The sequence below is a fragment of the Protopterus annectens genome, chromosome 1.part2, assembly GCF_019279795.1.
Source record: "Protopterus annectens isolate FY-2018-M chromosome 1.part2, PAN1.0, whole genome shotgun sequence".
NCBI lineage: Eukaryota > Metazoa > Chordata > Ceratodontiformes > Protopteridae > Protopterus > Protopterus annectens.
This window is the reverse complement of record NC_056727.1, coordinates 881,023,071-881,042,987: the sequence shown is the minus strand read 5'-3', so window position 1 is coordinate 881,042,987 and position 19,917 is coordinate 881,023,071.

The following is a 19,917-nucleotide window of genomic DNA, read 5'->3' as shown; positions in this document are numbered from 1 at the left end:
ACCTTCATCATCCACAAAGTCATAGGTAGGCAGTTTGTTGATTCTGAGGCCCCTAGGTGTAATATCCAACATGAGGTATTTTTCAAGCAGCTTAATGCTATAATACGTTACTTCCTTGGTAAGCAACCTCTCCAGCTTGGAAAACTCCACATCATTAGGGCTCCCTTCCCCCATCCTCAAGGGGTCATCCTCCACCATTCTGGATTCTCTTTCTTTCCAGATATCCGCACAAGTAAAATGGGACCCATCTGCTGCCACAATCCTCTCCAGCACAAACAGATACATCAGTAAAGTTTTATACCTTATCCTGGTGTGGTATGTGTGTTTTGCCATATGAAAAGAGATGTCAACTGAGTCTGTGAGTGGTGCCCCCTCTCTAGTCTATCACTTGAAGGCAAAGTACCTTCAGTGATCTCTGGTTTCCATCAGCTATTAAACATGGAGCTCACACTCCAGGAATGCATACCCCAAATCTCCCCCTCAGAATAAGGCGATCATGCTCTACTTGTCTTTCCTCACTCATCACCTTGTCATCTCTTCTAGTAACTGCAATTAACTGAATGTATGTCACCTGGGTCATAGTTAAGGTTTTAGCTCTGTTTGCTGGTGAAACTAGTTTTTGTTTTCATTTTGACTTGTTTTTTCTGTCTTTTAACTAGGTTCTTTAAGACCGTGTTTTTTTCTTTTGTCTTTTTTGTAGATTTTTATGATGTCTTGTTCATCAGCTTCTCTGATTTCCTTTATGAAGTTTTTTTTTTTGTTTGTTTTTAAAGAGGGGGTGTTTTCATTCATTCTTTCATGTTTTAGTCTGTTTTATAATGTTGGATCTTTTTTCATTGATTTATTTCTGTAAGTTTGATCTCTCTTTCTTCTTGAAACTTGTTTTCTTTTTTTTTTTTTTTTTTTTTTTTGTCATTTGGGGCTATGTGTTGTAACTGCAAAATTCATAACTGTGAGTGGTTGACTGCAAGACTTCTGTATTGAAAGTTGTAAGAGTTTAGAACATTTTAATGGTCATTATGAATGCACTGATATCTTTATATAGACAGTAACTTTTTCTCAGTTGGGGTCTGTGCTCTCCACATGTCTGCTGTTTATATATATTAACTCTGGGACTGCTGTACTATAGAACTATGGACTCTTGTATGTATTATGTATTATTGAGATTGTCATGGATTCATAGGCTCATAGGTGTTTACTAGGCTAATGACCACAAGGACCTTTTTAACCCTAGCCATGCATCCCAAATCTCTGACAAGTTCTGATACTCTTGATAAGTGTAAGCAGCAGCTTGGGAGATGAAACATTTACAGGTAGCCTGTGTCCATTAGAGACATAGGTGCCAAATCAGTGATGAATGTCCGGTTCCCCATCCAATTGTCCAAGCTACACTTGAATTGGGTTAGGGAGGAACTCTTTTTCACATAGATGGGGAGCCTGTTCCATAGATGGGGTAGTCTCTGGGATACATACCTGTCTCTCCAACTGGTCATATTTATATCATAGGCAAGGTTTAAGTCTTTAGAATGGGTAATTCTGGTGCTGTTTGTTTTGTGGATATGCAAGAGGTCCATCAGAGTGGGGTCTGACAATGCCCTGTATGCTAGGCATAGATCTCCCCTCAAAAGCCTGTAGGAGACAGAATACAGGGATAGGGCCTTGAGGCGGTCTGCATAAGACATTTTACTTATGCCCTGTATTCTTTTAGTGAGGAACCTCTGTGGATGTTCCAGTTGTTGGATATGCCTGGTTAGGTACATACCAAAGGTGGCAATGTACGCAATGACTGGTCTGATGAATGCCAAATACTGTGAAACAATGACTTAATTGGACTTAGATGCCATACCTTTGTTTATAAGTTGTGCAACATAGAATGATTCCCTCACTACTGTAGACACGTGATAGTCAAAGGCTAGATTACTATTGATGTGTGTCCCTAAGTCCCTGACTATTGAGTCAACTCTAAGGGGTGTGTTGTCAATATGATACTTACCAGAGATGGATGACTCCCAAAGAATACTATTATGCATTTCTTGGCATTTAGTTTTAGTCCATGGTTCTGACACCAGTTGTTTGTCTGTGTCAGCCCCTCCTGGAGAACATTTGTGCCAATGTGGGATTCAATGACAGCACCTAATTTGCAATAATCTGCAAATTTAGTCAGCCAGAGACCACTGACATTGGCCTTTACTTCTGAGAAGTAAATGCCAAAAAGAGGAAGCCCAAAGACTGATCCCTGAGTGATAACACTTGTGACTGGCCTCTTTGTAGAGGTGGACTCCCCAGTTCTAACTTCCTGGGTCCTGTCTGTGAGCCAGTTGGCTATCTACCAAGTGACATAGGAGTTTGTACCTAATGTCTTGTTTGTCAACAATACCCAAGTGGGGTATTGTGTCAAATGCCTTGGTCAGGTCAAGGTAGGCAATGTAAACCATTTTTCCCTCATCCATTGCTTTGGTTACTATCTCAAAGAAGTCCACCAGGTTGAGTAGGCATGATCTGTCCTTGACAAAACCAAACTGGGTTGGGTCCAGTGTCTGGAGATTTACTATATCTTTATTGATCATCTCTGTGATAATTCCTTCCATGGCTTTACATATAAAACTAGTGAGACTTATGGGTCTGCAGTTCCCAGGGTCTGTAGATGGCCCATCTTTGTGCAGATGGATGACTGTTACCATTCTCCATTCATGAGGCATGAAGCCTGTTTGGAGGCTACAGTTAAATACTAATTTCAGAAGTCCTGATAGGTCATGTTTCATGCTATTTAGAAGGCATCCTGTAATATTGTCTGGGACCATTGATGCAGTGTTCTTGGTTTTAGACAGAGCATTAAGGACCTGTTCCCTAGTGATAGTAGGAGGAGTTATATTTGATGGTATTTCCTGAGTGAAAGTTGAGGGAGAGAGAGGGGTAAAGCTGGAGCTGAATTTATCAGCCAGCAGGTTTGCTATATCTTCTGGCTCAGTATAAGTAGCTCCATTTACCATGAGCTCTGCACACAATTGTGTATTGCCTTTGAGGTTGTGGACACAGCTAAAGAATGCTTTGTGGTTGTGTTTGGCCTGAGAGGCCAAACTTCCCTCAAATTTGGCTTTATTAGACTTTATTTGTCCTCTGAGTTGTTTGTTTAGTTTGTTGAGAGTGCTTTTATCCTGTTGGGTGCTCACCTCCTAATTTTTGTCAAGATTTTTTCCTTCTGTTACACAGCCTATTCATTTTGTGATTCCACCAGGGTGGTTTGTTTTTTGAATTAGTTCTGTACTTCTTTCTGGTGGTGCAGCTGCCTCTATGCAGCTATTAACATGCTTGTACAGGGTCTCTGTGAACAGTTCTGTATAGGCTATGTTCTCAGGGTTTATGGGGACTTGAAATTTTGCCAGATTATCACTTAATAGCAGGAGGTTAGCCTTAGAGTAGTTCCTGAATATTCCAGGTTTAGCTGCGGGTCCAGTTTTATTTTTATTTCAAAGGAGACCATTTTGTGGTATGACCTTACCAGGGAAGACATTACAGTAGGGGGTGTGCACCACTCCCCCATATTACTGTCGACCAGATCCAGTATGGTTGCACCCCTGGTTGGTGTATTAACTATCTGGTTACAAAATCCAGGAATCTTTCTGCATGTACTTTTGGTGTCATATAGGATTCCAAGTTTATAGTGGGGTAATTAAAGTCACCCATGAATATGATATTGGGTTGGATGGTTAGTATTTCCAATACGATTAAATACATAGTATGGGTTTCCTGGGTCATAGAGGGGTACCTATAGCTTGCAAGGAAGTGGTATTGAATTTGCCTATGGTGATTTGAACATGGAGCAGCTCAAGTGCTTTGTCCTGTTTGACCAGCCTTGAAGTATATTTATTTTTGATGTAAATAAAGACACCTCCACCTTTAGTCCTTCCCTGTGGAGTAGCTGGTCTAAATGTGTGAAAGACATTATAACCTTATAATTATTATAATTATAATGTATTATTATCCTTTCAGTGTCTGTATCTTAAGAATCTTCTTGCAGTCCCTGGAATTCTGAAAAGTTTTCTCCAACACTGCAGTTCAAAACATCAATTTTCTGTTGCACAGTCTTGCTTATAGACCAACTCTCACAGCCATATGTTATTACAGGTAAAGCTATAGCTTTAACTGTGTGAACATTTGTTGACAACGATATGCCTTTGCTCTGAAAAATCTTATCCACATTTACCATAGCCTTCCTTCTGAGAAGCAGCCATATTTCATTTTCTTGGATGCAGTTACTAGCTGCAGAGATCTTTAAGCTAATGAAAATAACATCTGCCCCTTACTCTAATGGTTGCCTGTCTATTTCCCAAAAACTGATGGGTCTAGATGACATAATCTTAGGTTTTTGATGTTGAACAGGAAGTCTGCTTTTCCACTTTCTGCTTTCATCTTTATCAACATACGCTTCAACTCTTCTTCACTTTGTCATCAGGATGGTTTCAACTGGATATCTGAGGCTGTTAATATTTCTCAAAGCAATTTTGTTTCCAGCATTGTATTCATCTAGCCCAGCATTTTGCATGACATACACAGCATAAAAAGTAAATAAGTAGGATGACAATCTACAGCATTGCCCCAATCCTTTTGAAATCTTAAACCAATCACTTATTTCATATTTGATTCAATTTATTGCTTCTTGTTCTGCCCACAGATTCTTCAGAGGACAAATAAGGTGACCCGGTATCCCCAGCATGCTAAGAGCTTACCACGCTTTGCTATGGTCCACACAGTCAAAGGCTTTACAGTAGTCAAAATAGCCAAAGTAAATCTTTTCTGGAATTTATTTGCTTTCTTTATTATCTGGTGCATACTGGCAATTTTGGACTGTGATGCTTCAGAAAACTTCTGATAATTATATGGACTGTAAGAAGATCAAATCAGTCAATACATAAGGAAATAACCTGTAGCATTCACTGCAAAGTCTGATAGTAAAACCAATATTCAGATTCTTTGGCCAGATAATGGGACAACAAGATTTTTTTCTATGTGCTTTTTCCCTCTCTGCCTACAAACCATTGATCATCTTCCTCCTATCGGACTCAACCTCATTTGCTTCCTAAGGTTGGAGAGTCTTTTCCTTCAAATCCTTATGGAGGATCTGCAGGGGTCATCAACAACATTTAAGAAATTTGTCTTCTCACTGGTATCATGACAATGAGAGTAATTTTATCTATGAATGCCCCTAACTCCTCCCCTTGGGTGGTGATGTGGGCACCTCCATCACCATATGGACCACAAACACCCATCTAGTAGCACATAATGTGCTTGATCCCCTGCATGCAGTTGTCATGGGCTACCATCACTTGTGTGGGTGGTCATACCCAGACTCCTACTGCATGGATCCCACCTCCTTGATTCCATCCCCATCCTGCAACAGAGATCATGTCCAAGAGTGGCAGTTAAGTACAGCTGGGATTCCACCCCGTCCACCTGGGATGGGCACTCCCATCATTCCTTATGGTACCATCAAACACCTGAGTCCCAAACTGAACCAGATCACCTGACTCACAGTTAGGACTTTATCCTCTACACCACCAGAGAAGCATACAATGACAACATTTCCTAGCAAAAACAGTAATGCTGGGAAAGATCAAAGGTAAAAAAAGGAAATGACTGTATATGCCAAGAGTGATAGCATTACTGAAACAACGAATAGGAATTTGCAGGAACTTAAAAAAACAGTTACTCACAAATAGAACTGGTGTTTTAAAGTTACTGAGGTCACAGAGAGTCAGTATCAACTAAACAAAACCAACACAGTCATTCAACGTTTCTGACGAATGCTAGAATACACCAAAACCAAAGAAACAAGCATTCTCTGTAGCCATTTTAAAAAATACACATTTATTGAGCATTTTTATCCATTAAGTGTTTCAGTCCTCATCAGAATAAATGACTAAACAAAAACAACAACAAATTTTGAGGATCATGAACATTGTTTTTTGGAATTTCATTAGGACCTGTTGTTTGATATGCCTTTTCCTTGTTCTCCATATGTTTATTAGTTCGTTTTTGTTTGCTGTTCTTTCTTTCTTTCTCTTTTGTATTTCTTCATTTATTTTACAATTTTGAATCATGTATGTTTTGCTGTTTTATTCCTTATTCTTTTTTCTATTTTTTCTGCTGTATTTTTCAAGTAAGGTGTACAAAACAGTGGTGCAACCATTACGTCCGTATAATAGGGAAACCTGGGCAGTGAAGGCAGAGCATTTGAGGAAGCTAGAGACAATGGAGATGAAGTTCTAAGATGGGTAGTGTGATATAAGTTGTGGGACAGATGAAGATATGATGACATCAGAGCAGAAGCCAAAGCAGCAGTGAAAGTCTAAGTTAACAGACTGCAATGGTTCAGATACATGTGAAGAAAAGTAGAAGATGATTTGGTGAAGAAGGTTTGGGTAAGACAGGAAGAAAACAAGAGGAAATGAGGACATTCAGCAAAGAGGGGGGGGATTGCATGAGAGAAGACCTGTGACAGCCAGGTATGACTTTTGAAGAAGATAAGAGAATGACACTGAATTGAGAGAGGTAGACACAGTTGACATGACCCCACAACCCCATGTTGAAAATGGGGAAAACAGGGTTGTTGTTGATGATGATAATGATTTCTCATGCATTGTAAAGATAACGTATAAACCTTCATACATGGCATTTACTTAGCACTTGTGTGTGATTCTTTTTGTAGCAAGTTGACCTGTACTGTTGGGTGGTTATGTTGTTGCATAGTTGGTTGTCTTGGTTGATGCTGTGGGTTTGGTTGCTGTGTTTAGTTATGTATTCTTTTACTTTTATATGCTGCTGTTGTTAGTGTTTTAGAATTACTGAATTGCCATTTTCCAAAATTGTTGAACAACATTAAAAATAAAAATAGTATTGTATTTTTTGTGGGGTATGCCCCTCCTACACCCTCCTACTGTGGAGTGAGAGGCTTATGCCCCCAAACCTATTCCCTATGTATATATTAGAACTTTTGAGATTGCACAGTCTCAGAGAAAACAGGAATCCATTTTCTATGAGGTTGTGCAGTCTTGGGCTATAATAATACTGTGCCAGTATTTTTCCATGTCATTTTTTTATCTTTGTGAAATGAATTGTTAGGCAGTCTTTTTCAACAAAATGTGTTTCACCAAAAATGTCTCAGTACATTTTAAGCAACCAAGCACAGTGTCTCAGATGGGGATCATCTGTCCATAGAACCAGTCTTACAAATAAATGAACAGCTTTAGTTTTATACACTGGTTATTTAATTAGAACTGGATTTCTCAGTTGGTATAGAAGGATATCAATACTGCAGTCTCATATAATACAGAGGATGGTTTGGAATACAAAGGGCCAGTGTGATAACTATTGTCTACCAGTGTGATAACTATTGGCTACTTAAAATATCATTCTTGCAGTTACAGTCTCAGGTCCTTGAAGGATAAGGATGAATTATAGGTTCTGTCCTTGCTCATGGTTCAGGCATACACCTCTTGGTGCAGTGTGTACAAATACATATACGTATTAGAACTGTGACAGATATGCATAGGAACTGCAGTTGTCCTATGTTCTAATACTTTTGAAAGTAGTGCTGGGTAGGAAGGGCCAAAACATATTTTACAGATTGCCCCCTGCTACAACTGCCTTGCACATTTTGTACAGCAACCACATCACTGAGAATGCAATTTTCAATCAGCTGAGGGTCATACACTCTGATATCAAGCTATTTCTGTTTTTTTTTTTTTAATGGTACAAAAATTGTGTTTTTAGTAGGACATGCTGCAGTGGAAAGCTGCCAAAGAATTCTGTAATGAGATTATTTTGGGAGTAATCTTTGTAAATTGTAGAACTGGCCTCACCTCATCTAAAGCAAAGTGCATGATGTGAGTTAATGGCTCCCCTCTATAGTTCAGGATATCTTCAAATGCAGAAAACTGGGCTCAACTCTATAACTTGCAACATAAGGAAAACAGAGTACAAAGTGGACCAATGTGGGGGTGTACACTGATAAGAAGACACTATAATACCTCACTGAAATAGTTGGGACAGAGAGTTGGCAGTGACAACAATACATTGACATTATTAGCTTGAATTATAAATCAAAAACCCCTTGCTAGAGCTTTTTTATTAGATATGCAAAAAATAAAAACAAAGGTCAGGGTGCATCACGAAGGTATCCTAAAAGAATATAGTACATTCCTTGTAACTGCAATTAAAATGATTTCCTACTCTAATGTGCCCTGACTAGTAATGTAAGTGATTCACTTCTCCCTTACAATGTGTTTACCAGCTAATGGTATCTGAAGAGTCACTCATTCAAAGCTGGTCGCATTTAGAACAGTCTTGTTAAGAGGGAGAAATTACTACATGATTATAATAGCAAAGTACAAGTGCTCCAGATTATGAAATGTTCTTCTAAATAGTTTTCCTATATATCTGAATGCTATGTATTATTCAGAGTATCTACCAAGATCTGGCATCAGAACCAAAACTTTAACATCCCTCACTGTAGGCAGTACAACAACCCTGAGTGCACAGCAGACCAACTAGAAGAAAAGTAATAACTTAAGAAGCTGGATTAAGGACAAGCTACGTGATAGTTACTGTCCTGTCACAACATGTTGAATGTTCTGATCTAATAAACTTTATTAAAGGCATCTCCCTAAAACTATCTACTTCATCATGCCTTAGTACTACATAACAATCCAGAAAGTGACCACAGAACATTGAAGGAAATCCTGCCATATGGGGCCTGCCTCTGGCATTTAGTTGCTGTTTTCTTCATTTTAAGGAAAAACAAAGCATATTATTGACAAGATAAGAGAATCTGTCTCTCTTACATGGAACGAATCTACAACCGTACATTTTCAGAATCTGAATGACAACCCTCTGGAGTATTTGCATAAGGACATCAAGTCTAAGCTGTACAATGCTGCGACTACATTACATATAGTATTTCCTAACACATGAATTATTCAACGTAACAGTGAGGGCACAACATTTATGAATGCAACTGAATTAAAGCCTAATTTATCTTCAACATTTCACATCTGTTTTAAGATTGCTTGAAAGCCATTTTCTGGCTTTGATCGAGTGATAGACTAGATTTCCTTTTGATTGTTAATGGATCCCAAAATGACTGATGGAATTATATTGCCTTGTCTTGCCCTCAGAAGATATCTTTACTGCAGAAACTTATCAGACACTGTCATGGCACTTCATTGCATCCTTTGCCATTGCATAAGTAATACCTTCATGTGCTTTTGACCCCATGTGTGACATTCAGCTTATTGACTTGTTTTCCCTTGCGTAGCAGAACGAATTGTCTGAGCTGTTATTATACTATAATGTTGAACTGTATCCTAGGCTTCTCTGTGCACCTATATTCTGGGATCTCAGGTATTATGATGCTATATAATAACTCCGCTACTTTTTTACATACATACATGCATACCTACATACAAATATTTCAAGTACAGGCATTAATGCCCTTCTAGCCAGCCAATATACCAAAACTCTTGTTTCCATAATGTGTCCAGGCTGTTCTTAAAAATATCTAAGCTAATACTTGCTTTAATGTAATTTGGTAGTCTGTTCCATGCATCAGCTGCTTTGTCAGAGAACCAGTTAGTACACTTCTCATTCCTATAAAATCCTCTACATAGGTTGTCTGATGATTCTCTACTACGTTTTGATAACCCCAAATATTCCCACAGGTAGATGTCTCTAAATGCTCTATATACCTGAATAAGATCTCCTCTTAGATATCTATAAGAGACAATGTACAAGTTCAGATATACACTTCTTTCATAATAACTTATATTTTAACATCCATGGATGCCCTTGGTATATTTCCGCTGTACTCTTTCCAGTTTACTCATGCTTGTGTTCTTATAAGGTTTCCAGTTCGGGTCTATGTAACTAAAAAACAATGACTTCATCATTTCTGGTTTCCTAGACTTTATAAGTCATTTTATAAAACCTATAGTTCTATAACTATTATTAACCAATTGGTTGGTATGATTAGAAAAACTCAAAGCTGGATCTACCCATATACCGATGTCCTAAATGAATCCACAGTTTCAAGTACTGTGTGCTGTATTAAATTTTCACCTTTCAATTTATGTCTCCCAAATTTCATATGCTTAATTTTTGATGTATTTATCAGCATATTATTCTCCCTTTCTCAAATGGTCAGTTTAATCAAGTTCTTTTGCAGACATGCTTTATCTGTAACACATGTAATCAGTTTATCCAATTTCACGTCATCTTCATATAGACTAGAGAACACCTCAGATGAAAATGTTAGATCCAAAAGATACTATCCAAACAAGTTAAGGGCTTAGGACAGAGTCCTGTGGGATGCCCTGACTGTAACCAAGAATTTTATCTGTCCAATTGCTGTATGATACTTGCCATGTCCAATTTGTAAGCCATGCAGCTATCCATCTTACCAAAATTACACGGATATCTAGTTATTCTAATTTATTTATCAGTATTTTGTGAATGACCCTGTCAAATACTGAAGTTAAATCTATATAAACTACATCACTGCACAATTTTTCATTCATCGCTGTTATTATATTGTTATAGAACATCATGTTACAGGTGGTAATATATCTATTTTCAATATATGCATGCTGATATATGGTTTCAAGTCCCAACATTTCCAATTCTTACACTAACTTATCCAGTATTACCTTTTCCATTATTTTTCCACAGCATGAAAGTAGACTTAAAGGTGTGTATAACTCTGGGTTTGTCCCTTAAATACAGGTTTAATAAGTGCATGTCTCCAATCTTGAGGAATCTCCCCATATTTATATGACCTACTAAATAATACATATAATGGCACTGTAAGTTCTTGCTGAAGTGTTCTCAGGTCATTATTACTAATCCTGTCTCCTCCCTGTGCTTCCTTTGTATCCAGTTTGTGTGCAGTTCTTTTTCAATATAATCTAATTTGATTCTACTATCTGAGGTTACCTGGATGTCATTAAGACAACTGATCACCCCCTTTGTGGAGACAAACTGTTTTGCATACAATTTTGTAAATATATCTATAATATGTTGTGTCTGAGAATAAATTTTAGAATCTATCACTTTGTATGTCTTTACTCCTTCCACATCTTATGTATCTATAAAAATATTTCCTATTATGCTCAATATCTTTATATAAATTTTCTTCATATTTTTCTTGATCTTATGTCACACTGCTTAATTTGTTTGCCCAGCTTGTTTATTTCATTTTCAAAGTTGTACTTCGACCTCTCTTCCATTTCTTATATTTCTTGCCTTTCACCTTAATCAGGTATCTTTTTCTTATGGAAATATATCCTCTTAACACTGTATGCTTAGATCTTGATGTTAAACATTTTTTTGAATTTTTGCATTCAATTTCTCTTTCAAAACTTTCCAAATTCCATCTGCAATTTTTCCACTGAACACATCACTCCAGTTCATTTTTCATAGTGACTGTTTTGCTTCCATATAATCTGTAATCAGTACCCTCTTAACACATGGGCAAACTAGTCAGTTGCCCGGGGGCCCCACGAGCACAGGGAGTCATGCTAATCTATGTATGTTGTGACTTGCTGTCAATAAATAAGTAAATACTACACTACTAGAAAGCATTGTGCAGCAGAGCGTCGATCATCCAAAATGTCAATTATTTGAACTCAGTGGCAGCTTTCCTAAAAGTTGCATCTGTATGTGCTTCACTTGTTCTTCCTACTGTGTAGAATTTAACATTCTATTAATTGCTGCTTCCACGCTTCCACTTCAACAAGTAAGCGTTTTTTTGTGTGTGTGTGTGTGTGTGTGTGTGTGTGTGTGTGTGTGTGTGTGTGTGTGTGTGTGTGTGTGTGTGTGTAAAATGTCCCAATTAGGGATAACTGGTGGTTTGGGTTACTTTGTTCAGGCTCAAACCGTGTACCTTAGATACAACAACCTTAATTCTCTACCCCTAATGCATAGCTCTCAACTGTCCAGATTTTCACAGAATGTCTGGAAATTTTGGCTCATACTTTTGGTCTGCTCCTCTTACAATTTCTGGTTTTCTAGCATGTTTTTTAATGTGTAAACACTGATTTTGTTGGAAGTATCAATAAATATATGTCTACTCTTATCGGCCATTTTCATTTTTAATACTGTGAATGGTTGTGTAGGTAGGGGCCCCAGTGCACCACTTTGCCTGGGGGCCAGTAATGCTGTTAAGATGACCCTGTCTGTAATTAATCTTGTGTGCATTTGGTTTAGATTTCAGTTTGGCAGAATTATCTAGCAACAAATGAACCTTTATAACCCCATGATCACTGCACATCAGTGGTGGTAAAACTTGATTTGAAGTAACAGTAATTTCTTTAGGAACATAAACAATGTCTAGTGTGTTCTGTTCCCTGGTATTTTTTTTTTAACAATCTGAAGCAACAGTTGTTCCTGAACTTACATTGTGAATAATTTCCTTACTAATGTTGTTAAATTAGCATTATTCCAGTCTGCTTCTGGTTAATTTAAGTCCCCAGCAAACAGTATTATTCCCTCCTGTGTTTCATGCAAGAAATGTATGAATTCCTGTAAGTCATCAGCACTTGACTTTGGTGGCCTATACACTGCAACAATCGTTATATGTTCCAGGGTTGTCTTTATTGTCACAGTTACACAGTCTATAGTACTGGTGTTATCACTGAACAAGTAATAACCACAGGTCTCATAACTATCTTTAATCCCTATCATAACACACCATGATTTTTTGTTAGAATGTCTGTTACAGTAAAAACATTTATACCCTGACAGAACTGTTTTTCACTCATTGTTCTTTAACCATGTGGTCTCCTTAGTATATATTTCAAATAAGAGCTGTGATGAGATTTAATTAGGAGATTTTTTTTGGGGGGGGGGTCTTGCTGAGTCTGAACTGGGAAAGTAGAATCTGTTTAGAGTTGGTTCTCTGAGGCCGTCATTTGCTATAATACATAGAATAGTCTGTCATTTCTTACAAGCAATTGCCTTTTTATTATTACATAAGATTATGAAAAGTTTAGGAATTGTATTTGTTTAATTCAGAGAGCTTTCTTTCTGGGTTATCACTTTGTTGCATGATGACTGTGAAGCCTTCCAGCCTTGTGTACCCCTACTTAGGCTTGACCGTGAGATCTCATGTACACTTGAAATAAAACTACACAATTTAGTATCCTAGGTCTGAAGCTTCACTAACCTACACTGAGAACAAGTAACTAAACTTCATGCTGCATATAAATCTGACTAGGACATCTGTACACCCCAGCCTAAGCAACTCAGCACCCACCTATGCCTTAGTAGTAAGTATGCCTAAAGTAACCCCTGCATCCTAAAACTAGCCTAATTCCAAGCAGTTATTTATAGTCATCCCAGGCCTTGAGTCATTTCCTGTTAAAGTCATGAACCAACATTTTCTCACAAGTTCTGTAGCCAGCCAGACTGAGATGCATATCTTGAGACACTGTAGAAATTGTCTCATGCTGACTGAAGATCACCTGCTGCTTAAACAACACAATGCAATGTGAGAGATGTACATATATGTTGTCATTGGGGGCAAAAATCTCATACACAGATAACTCTGAAAGTAGGATCATCAGCAGTACACCAGACCTCATTACATTCAACATAAAACACATAATCCTTCATATGCTGATGTTCTAAAGGTTAACTTACCTAAGCATCAAAGGCCTCTGGGATACAACACAGGCACTAAGCACCCTCAGCAGCACTCTAGATATGCAGAACCTACCACCACACATAGCACAAGTCATGGATGCTGATCCTGTAAGGCAGGTCTCTACCCAAACAAACACAGAGTAAGGAAAAAGTGATGTTAGCTGCTTGTCTGGTGCCAGGATCTGCCAGATCAAAGACACACACTCAGGTCTTTGAACAACAGGTACAAATATGACTCTCATAGTACATGAGGATGTCAATAACTTGAGACGTACCATCTTGACATGATGGAGTTTTTGAACTGTGTCAGACAAGCAAGTATAAGCCTAGAATTGAGCAGCATTCTACCTTCTACAGGAATGATGTTGCAATATGAGCAAAAAATAATTGACTTTAATAATCGGCTTAGTTTTGGGTGTTATTCAAGGTGGGGCATCCAATATCTGTCATTCTGGGAGGATATATATTAGGTAAATACAGAACTCCTACTATGTCTCATGAAAGCCACAACACCTATCTACAAGATCTAGAGTCTCTCAATATTAAACCCAATTCCATTTTCCTAGATAATTTTAACTACCCAGCTATAGACTATGACATCTACACCTCTCCAAGTACACAAGCACAAAGAATCCTGAACTTTGTTAATGCAAGTGCCTTGGAACAACTAATCTGAGCACCCAGTAGTGGTAACAACATCTTTGATCTTGTTCTTACTAATATGAGGGCATCTTATACCATCCCTAGAGTATCATCGTCCCTTGTTAGATCTGACCATAAAGCTGTCTCCTTCAAAATAAAATTGAAACCAAAGGCCCACTCTACCCATAACGCCTTTAGAAACTTTTTGAAGACAAATTATATACTCCTAAGTGATTCATTGGCAAGCTTCAAATCCCCATCAAACCCTGAAGTCTCTGCTGTATATCCTGAATAGTGTACCACCAAATTGTACAAGCATGTAAACAGCAGCACTGCTACAGCTGTTCCCTGCCGAAACAAGACCACAGCAAACCCCAGGAACAAACCCTCCTGGTGGAAATATAATATCAACAAACTATGCAATAAAAGGAAGAGAATTTTGATCCAAAGTAAGGGAGTAATACCCAAAGTGATAGAGCTTTAGTCATTAAATTAAACAAGCAACTCTGGTGCCTAATTAAATTTCCCAAATCTAAATTTGAGGCAAAAATAGCCACCCAAGCTAAAGAAAACCACAAGGCCTTTTATAGTTTATGTTTGAAAACTCAGGAGCACAATACAGAAGCACACTGAAGCTGAAGGCATAGCTAACCTTTTGGCTGATAAAATCAACTAATACTTTACTCTCTCTCACCTATCTATCCTGCACAAAATCCCTGACACCATCCCACAAGCTATCACACAAGAACAAGTCTTAAAAACACTATCAAAACCAAAAAAACTACTACATCAAAGTGCGAATGAAAATATTCCTGCATACCTATCAAGCCGCATGAAGCAAGATTTAGCATACCCCTAACAACACTGTTCAAACTTAGCCTCCATATGCAGAAGAGCAATAGTTATTCCGTTGCATAAGGGAAGATCTTCCATGAACTCAGGCAGTTAAAGACCCATAAGTCTGACTCGCCTCATATGCAAAGCCATGGAAATAATTATCATGGAATTAATCAATAAGGACCTAGGGAACCTCCAAACACTGGACCCATCTCGGTTTGGATTTGTCAAAGGCACGTCTTGTTTACTCAACCTGGTGGACTTTTTCAAAAAAGTCACCAAAGAAATGAACAAAGGTAGAACAGTACACACCACTTATCTTGACTTGGCCAAGGCTTTTGACACTATCTCCTACTCAGGCACAGTAGAAGAGCTTAATAAACCAGGAATAACCCCCTACTTCATCTGTTAGCTCACCAGCTGGCTCACAGATATAACACAGGAGATCAAAATAAGGGAAGCTACCTCCACTAAAACACCAGTCACCATTTACCAGTGGAGTTCCTCAGGGTTCTGTGTTTGGACCTCTTCTGTTCGGCATTTACTTCTCAGAAGTTAAAGTCAATGCTAAAGAGCTTGATCAGACTAAGTTTGCAGATGACTGCAAGCTTGGTGTAGTTATTGAATCCCCAAAAGATTTAGTTATCCTGCAGGAAGGCTTTTCACAAACAAATAACAGGTACCAAAATCATAGTTTAAAGCTAAATGCTGAAAAATGCATTATTGTGTCCTATGGGAAGTCGTCTACCCCAAGGAGCTGCCACATTGATAATATGCCCCGAAGAGATGACCCATTTATTTGGGATTGAGGAGCTTATATGGATAGTGACTTATCAATCACCTAACATGTATCCACTGTGGTGAGAAAATCCTTCTATATTTGGCAGCTCATTAACAAAGGGAGTGCCTCTAGGTCCAAGGATGTCATTGTTCCCCTTTACTCAGCACTCATAAGTCCAATCATTAAGTATAATGTCACCTTTGGCATGTATCTGTCCAAATACAAGCAACAGCTGGAACATCCACAGAGATACCTTAAAAAAGGATACTAGGCCAAAACAATTTGTCCTTCATGAGCCACCTGAAAGCCCTGTCACTTTATTCAGTCTCTTACAGACTGCTAAGCAGTGACCTGTGTCTGGTGTACAAGGTATCCTCTGTCTGATTACTGATTAACCTATTACACATCAGCAAGTCAAATGGCATCAGAAATACTCAGTCCGTGGATCTAAATGATTTCTGCAACATCAACAGATTAGTTTTGAGGTACAGGTATATCTCATGGAGGATACCATTGATCTGGAACAGACTCCCCATCCACATAAAACAAAGCTCATCACTTTCCAAATTCAAGCACAACTTGGATCTTTGGATGGGAAATAGAAATTTACTTCAGGGTTTCCCCTTGTACTACTAATGGACAGAGGCATCTCTTAAATGTTTTTAATCCACGTGTGGGGCTTTCAAAATGCCTATGGTATGAACCCAGTTATTATCACTAGAGGTAATATAAATATAGTCCATGAAGGGGTAAAATTAATCTAAACACTTAACAGGATAGGTAAATCAAAGCACCAAACAGGAAATTTGGCTATGCTTAAAATGGGCGGCAAGGGCAATTAAACTAGTGCTAACCCATGAACCTATAAAAACTTCCAAAATTCAGAAAGCTCAACATGCCCCTAAACTGTTCCCAACGTTGCCTCATTTTTTTGTTGTATTCTTCACAAAAGCTGATTTTTTAACATAACAATGAAAATTACAGCCATAATGTCAGGCATTGCAATTAGACTTCACAGCTGTTAGAAAATATATGCAATTACAAATCCCGTTATTTCTTCTGATGTTTAAGAGAATAATATCAATACTTACAGGTCCCTGATTTTGTCCTCGGTCCCCAATAACATTTAGTTTTTAGTAATGCTACCTGTAGAAAGCAGATCAAGCCTCCTCTTGGCTTCCTTACTCTTTAGTTTGCTTAACCAGGACACCTTATCTCCACTTACCATGAAAAAAATCTCAACCACACCACACTACAACCACAGAAGCCATTCTAGAGCAAGACTTATACTCTAAACATCCACTTCTAAACTTCACTGCAGTGGCAACAGTTTCTCAGCCCTAGCCACCAAATTATGGTAATCCCTACCTGAACTTATAAGTGAAATGTCAGAATCTTAAATGTAACTGTAATAAAACAAGAAATGTCACATAATTAATCAAATCTTATACTGCATCAACATTTCATCTTTTACATGATTCCTCTATAACCATTGCTAATATGCGATACAACCTCCTTCTAAATATGTAGATAATTCTCCTACCCATACTAACTCCTTCCATTTTTACTTTCCTCCACTAATATTGGACTCCCCTATACGTTCCTAATATAGCTCTGCATGTTGTTCTTCTTCTATTGGTGAATTAACCATCTCACTTCACCTTTGATTATATCACAGTTTTTTTGATAAACTACATTGCTATTATACTAATTTATGTATAACATGCTAGAACCCATTGCTGTACCATTGGTTATTTTGCATTTATATCGCATTTCCTGTTTGCATTGTAGTAATTGTACTCTGCTTGATCAGTGTTCTACCCTGGTAAACAGATGTAAATAAAATAAAATAAATAAAATAATATTCATCCCTGATTATTGTGCCAAAAGCTTAAAAACTATGATGTCCAAATACCATAAAACATGAAATGAGGTATTTTAGATCAGATCACCTCCCACTCGCACACAAAAATAACTTATCAATGACTGCTCTGCTGCTTGCGCTATGCTCCAGATTGCTATCCTTGTAAACTGTCAGATGCTGATCCATAAAGAATTCCCAGTGCCCACACTGGTGTAGCCTAAAGACTATAATAAACTTATCCCTAAATCCTTTCAGCTACCTATCTGCCTCTACTGTTAAGTCCTCAGTTTAGTGACCTGCAAAGATAATGCTACAATTAAAAGTTCACAAACGCACATTATTCTCAGACCCCGGGATTCATGAAGCTCGGCGCAAGGACAGCGTTAGCCTTGCGCCAACCATGCAGCGTAGACATGGTGCAGCAGCACCACATACATATTAATGAAGGCTCGCTGCCGTAATGGCCATGTGCATAGGAAACGTGTACAAGTGCAGGGGGCGTGTCCAAGTGCTGCACGGAGGCGTGAGCATGTCGGCTGCATACGTGCAACCTAAAATGCTGACTAGTACAGCTTGCCTCTAATAGTAATCACTCCTGTCAATATCCGTGGATAGCGAAATGTATGCAAAGCATACAAGACATCTTTGCGAACACCACAATAAGAGGTAAACACAAAGGCATGTAGCTGAATATTGAGTTCCCGTCCCTTGAACAAATGCTATTTAAAACCCCGTCCCCATATTCCATTGTAGTGTCGCTAGTTATACCAAGTGGAAGTAAAATGCATCGTGTTAGCGCGCAGCCAATTGCAAAGCCTAGTCCAGTGGTTTGGGTTAACACCTGTCCTACATTGTGAGGGACAGTCCCCCTCTAGGCAGATGTGTACATACCAAAACCATTACAAATGTGAAATGTCCTGCGATAGTAGGACATAATTATGTCCCATATTTTATGTAATAGTCCCATACAATGCGTATGTCCATATATAAAATACCTATATGTTACAAGAAATAGAATAAGCAAGTAAATGAAACCGAAGAAGCAACTACACCGCTACAACAATAAAAGCTTATGTGTAGGCATAAAACTAAAGTACTATCCTTTATAATGACCATGGGTATGTGTTGGCCTGTAAACTCAGATGTGTGTCCCAAAAATGTCCCATTCAGGTCATATGAAAAGGTGGCAACCCTACCAATGGTCAGAGCATTCACCCAATATCTCCCCATTTGTGGTCCAAGTTGTCCTTGTCAGGATGGCCCATAGATAAACGGGTATTACCCGGGTCTACCTATCATGTCATGAAAGATAAGTATTTGCGTATACCTATGTGCGTGAAGTACAGCATGTGGATGATCAGAAATATTAGTGTAGACCTCACAACCATATTGGTCCCAGAGATATGTAGTGTACGCAATGTGTTCTGTTGACTGTGCCATGGGCCATCGACTAGAGAAGGGATGAATGGTGTCTGTGGAATATGGGGGTGGGTGGTGACGGGTAATGTAATAATTCACCAAGGGGAGACTGGGTTGGATGCACAATAGGTGAACTGGAGATCTACAAGGGAGCAGTGGGTGAATCAGGAAGATAACCAAAGAACAAATATACACATCCGCAATACAATCCCATAAACATGTGAACATTAAAAAGTGCAATACACATGTACAGAAACATTACCGGCACATACCCACATAATGGTCTGGCCTGAACTGAGCCATCCAACCCCAACACACCTGGATACATAATTGAATACCCATCATCCCCTTCACAGCACACCACCCCCCCTTCCAGAACGTCCACCAAAACCAGACATACTCGGGCTGCTAGATAGGCGCGGCCATATATGCACATAGTGACCCCTACCCATATTTAGTAGGCAGTCTCACCCTAGGCAGTCTCAGGATTGCAAACTATGTATCCCTTGCATGTATAACCCTACCTTACAGCCGTAAAGCAAAGAAGGTTATCGGTCCCCACGATTTTTGGATATCCCTTATGGGAAATGTATCTGTTCTAAACATTAGACTTGGTGTCACGACACGATGTCCAGTCCTGTATACATCTGGACACAAGTTGTATGAGCAGTAGTTGTCC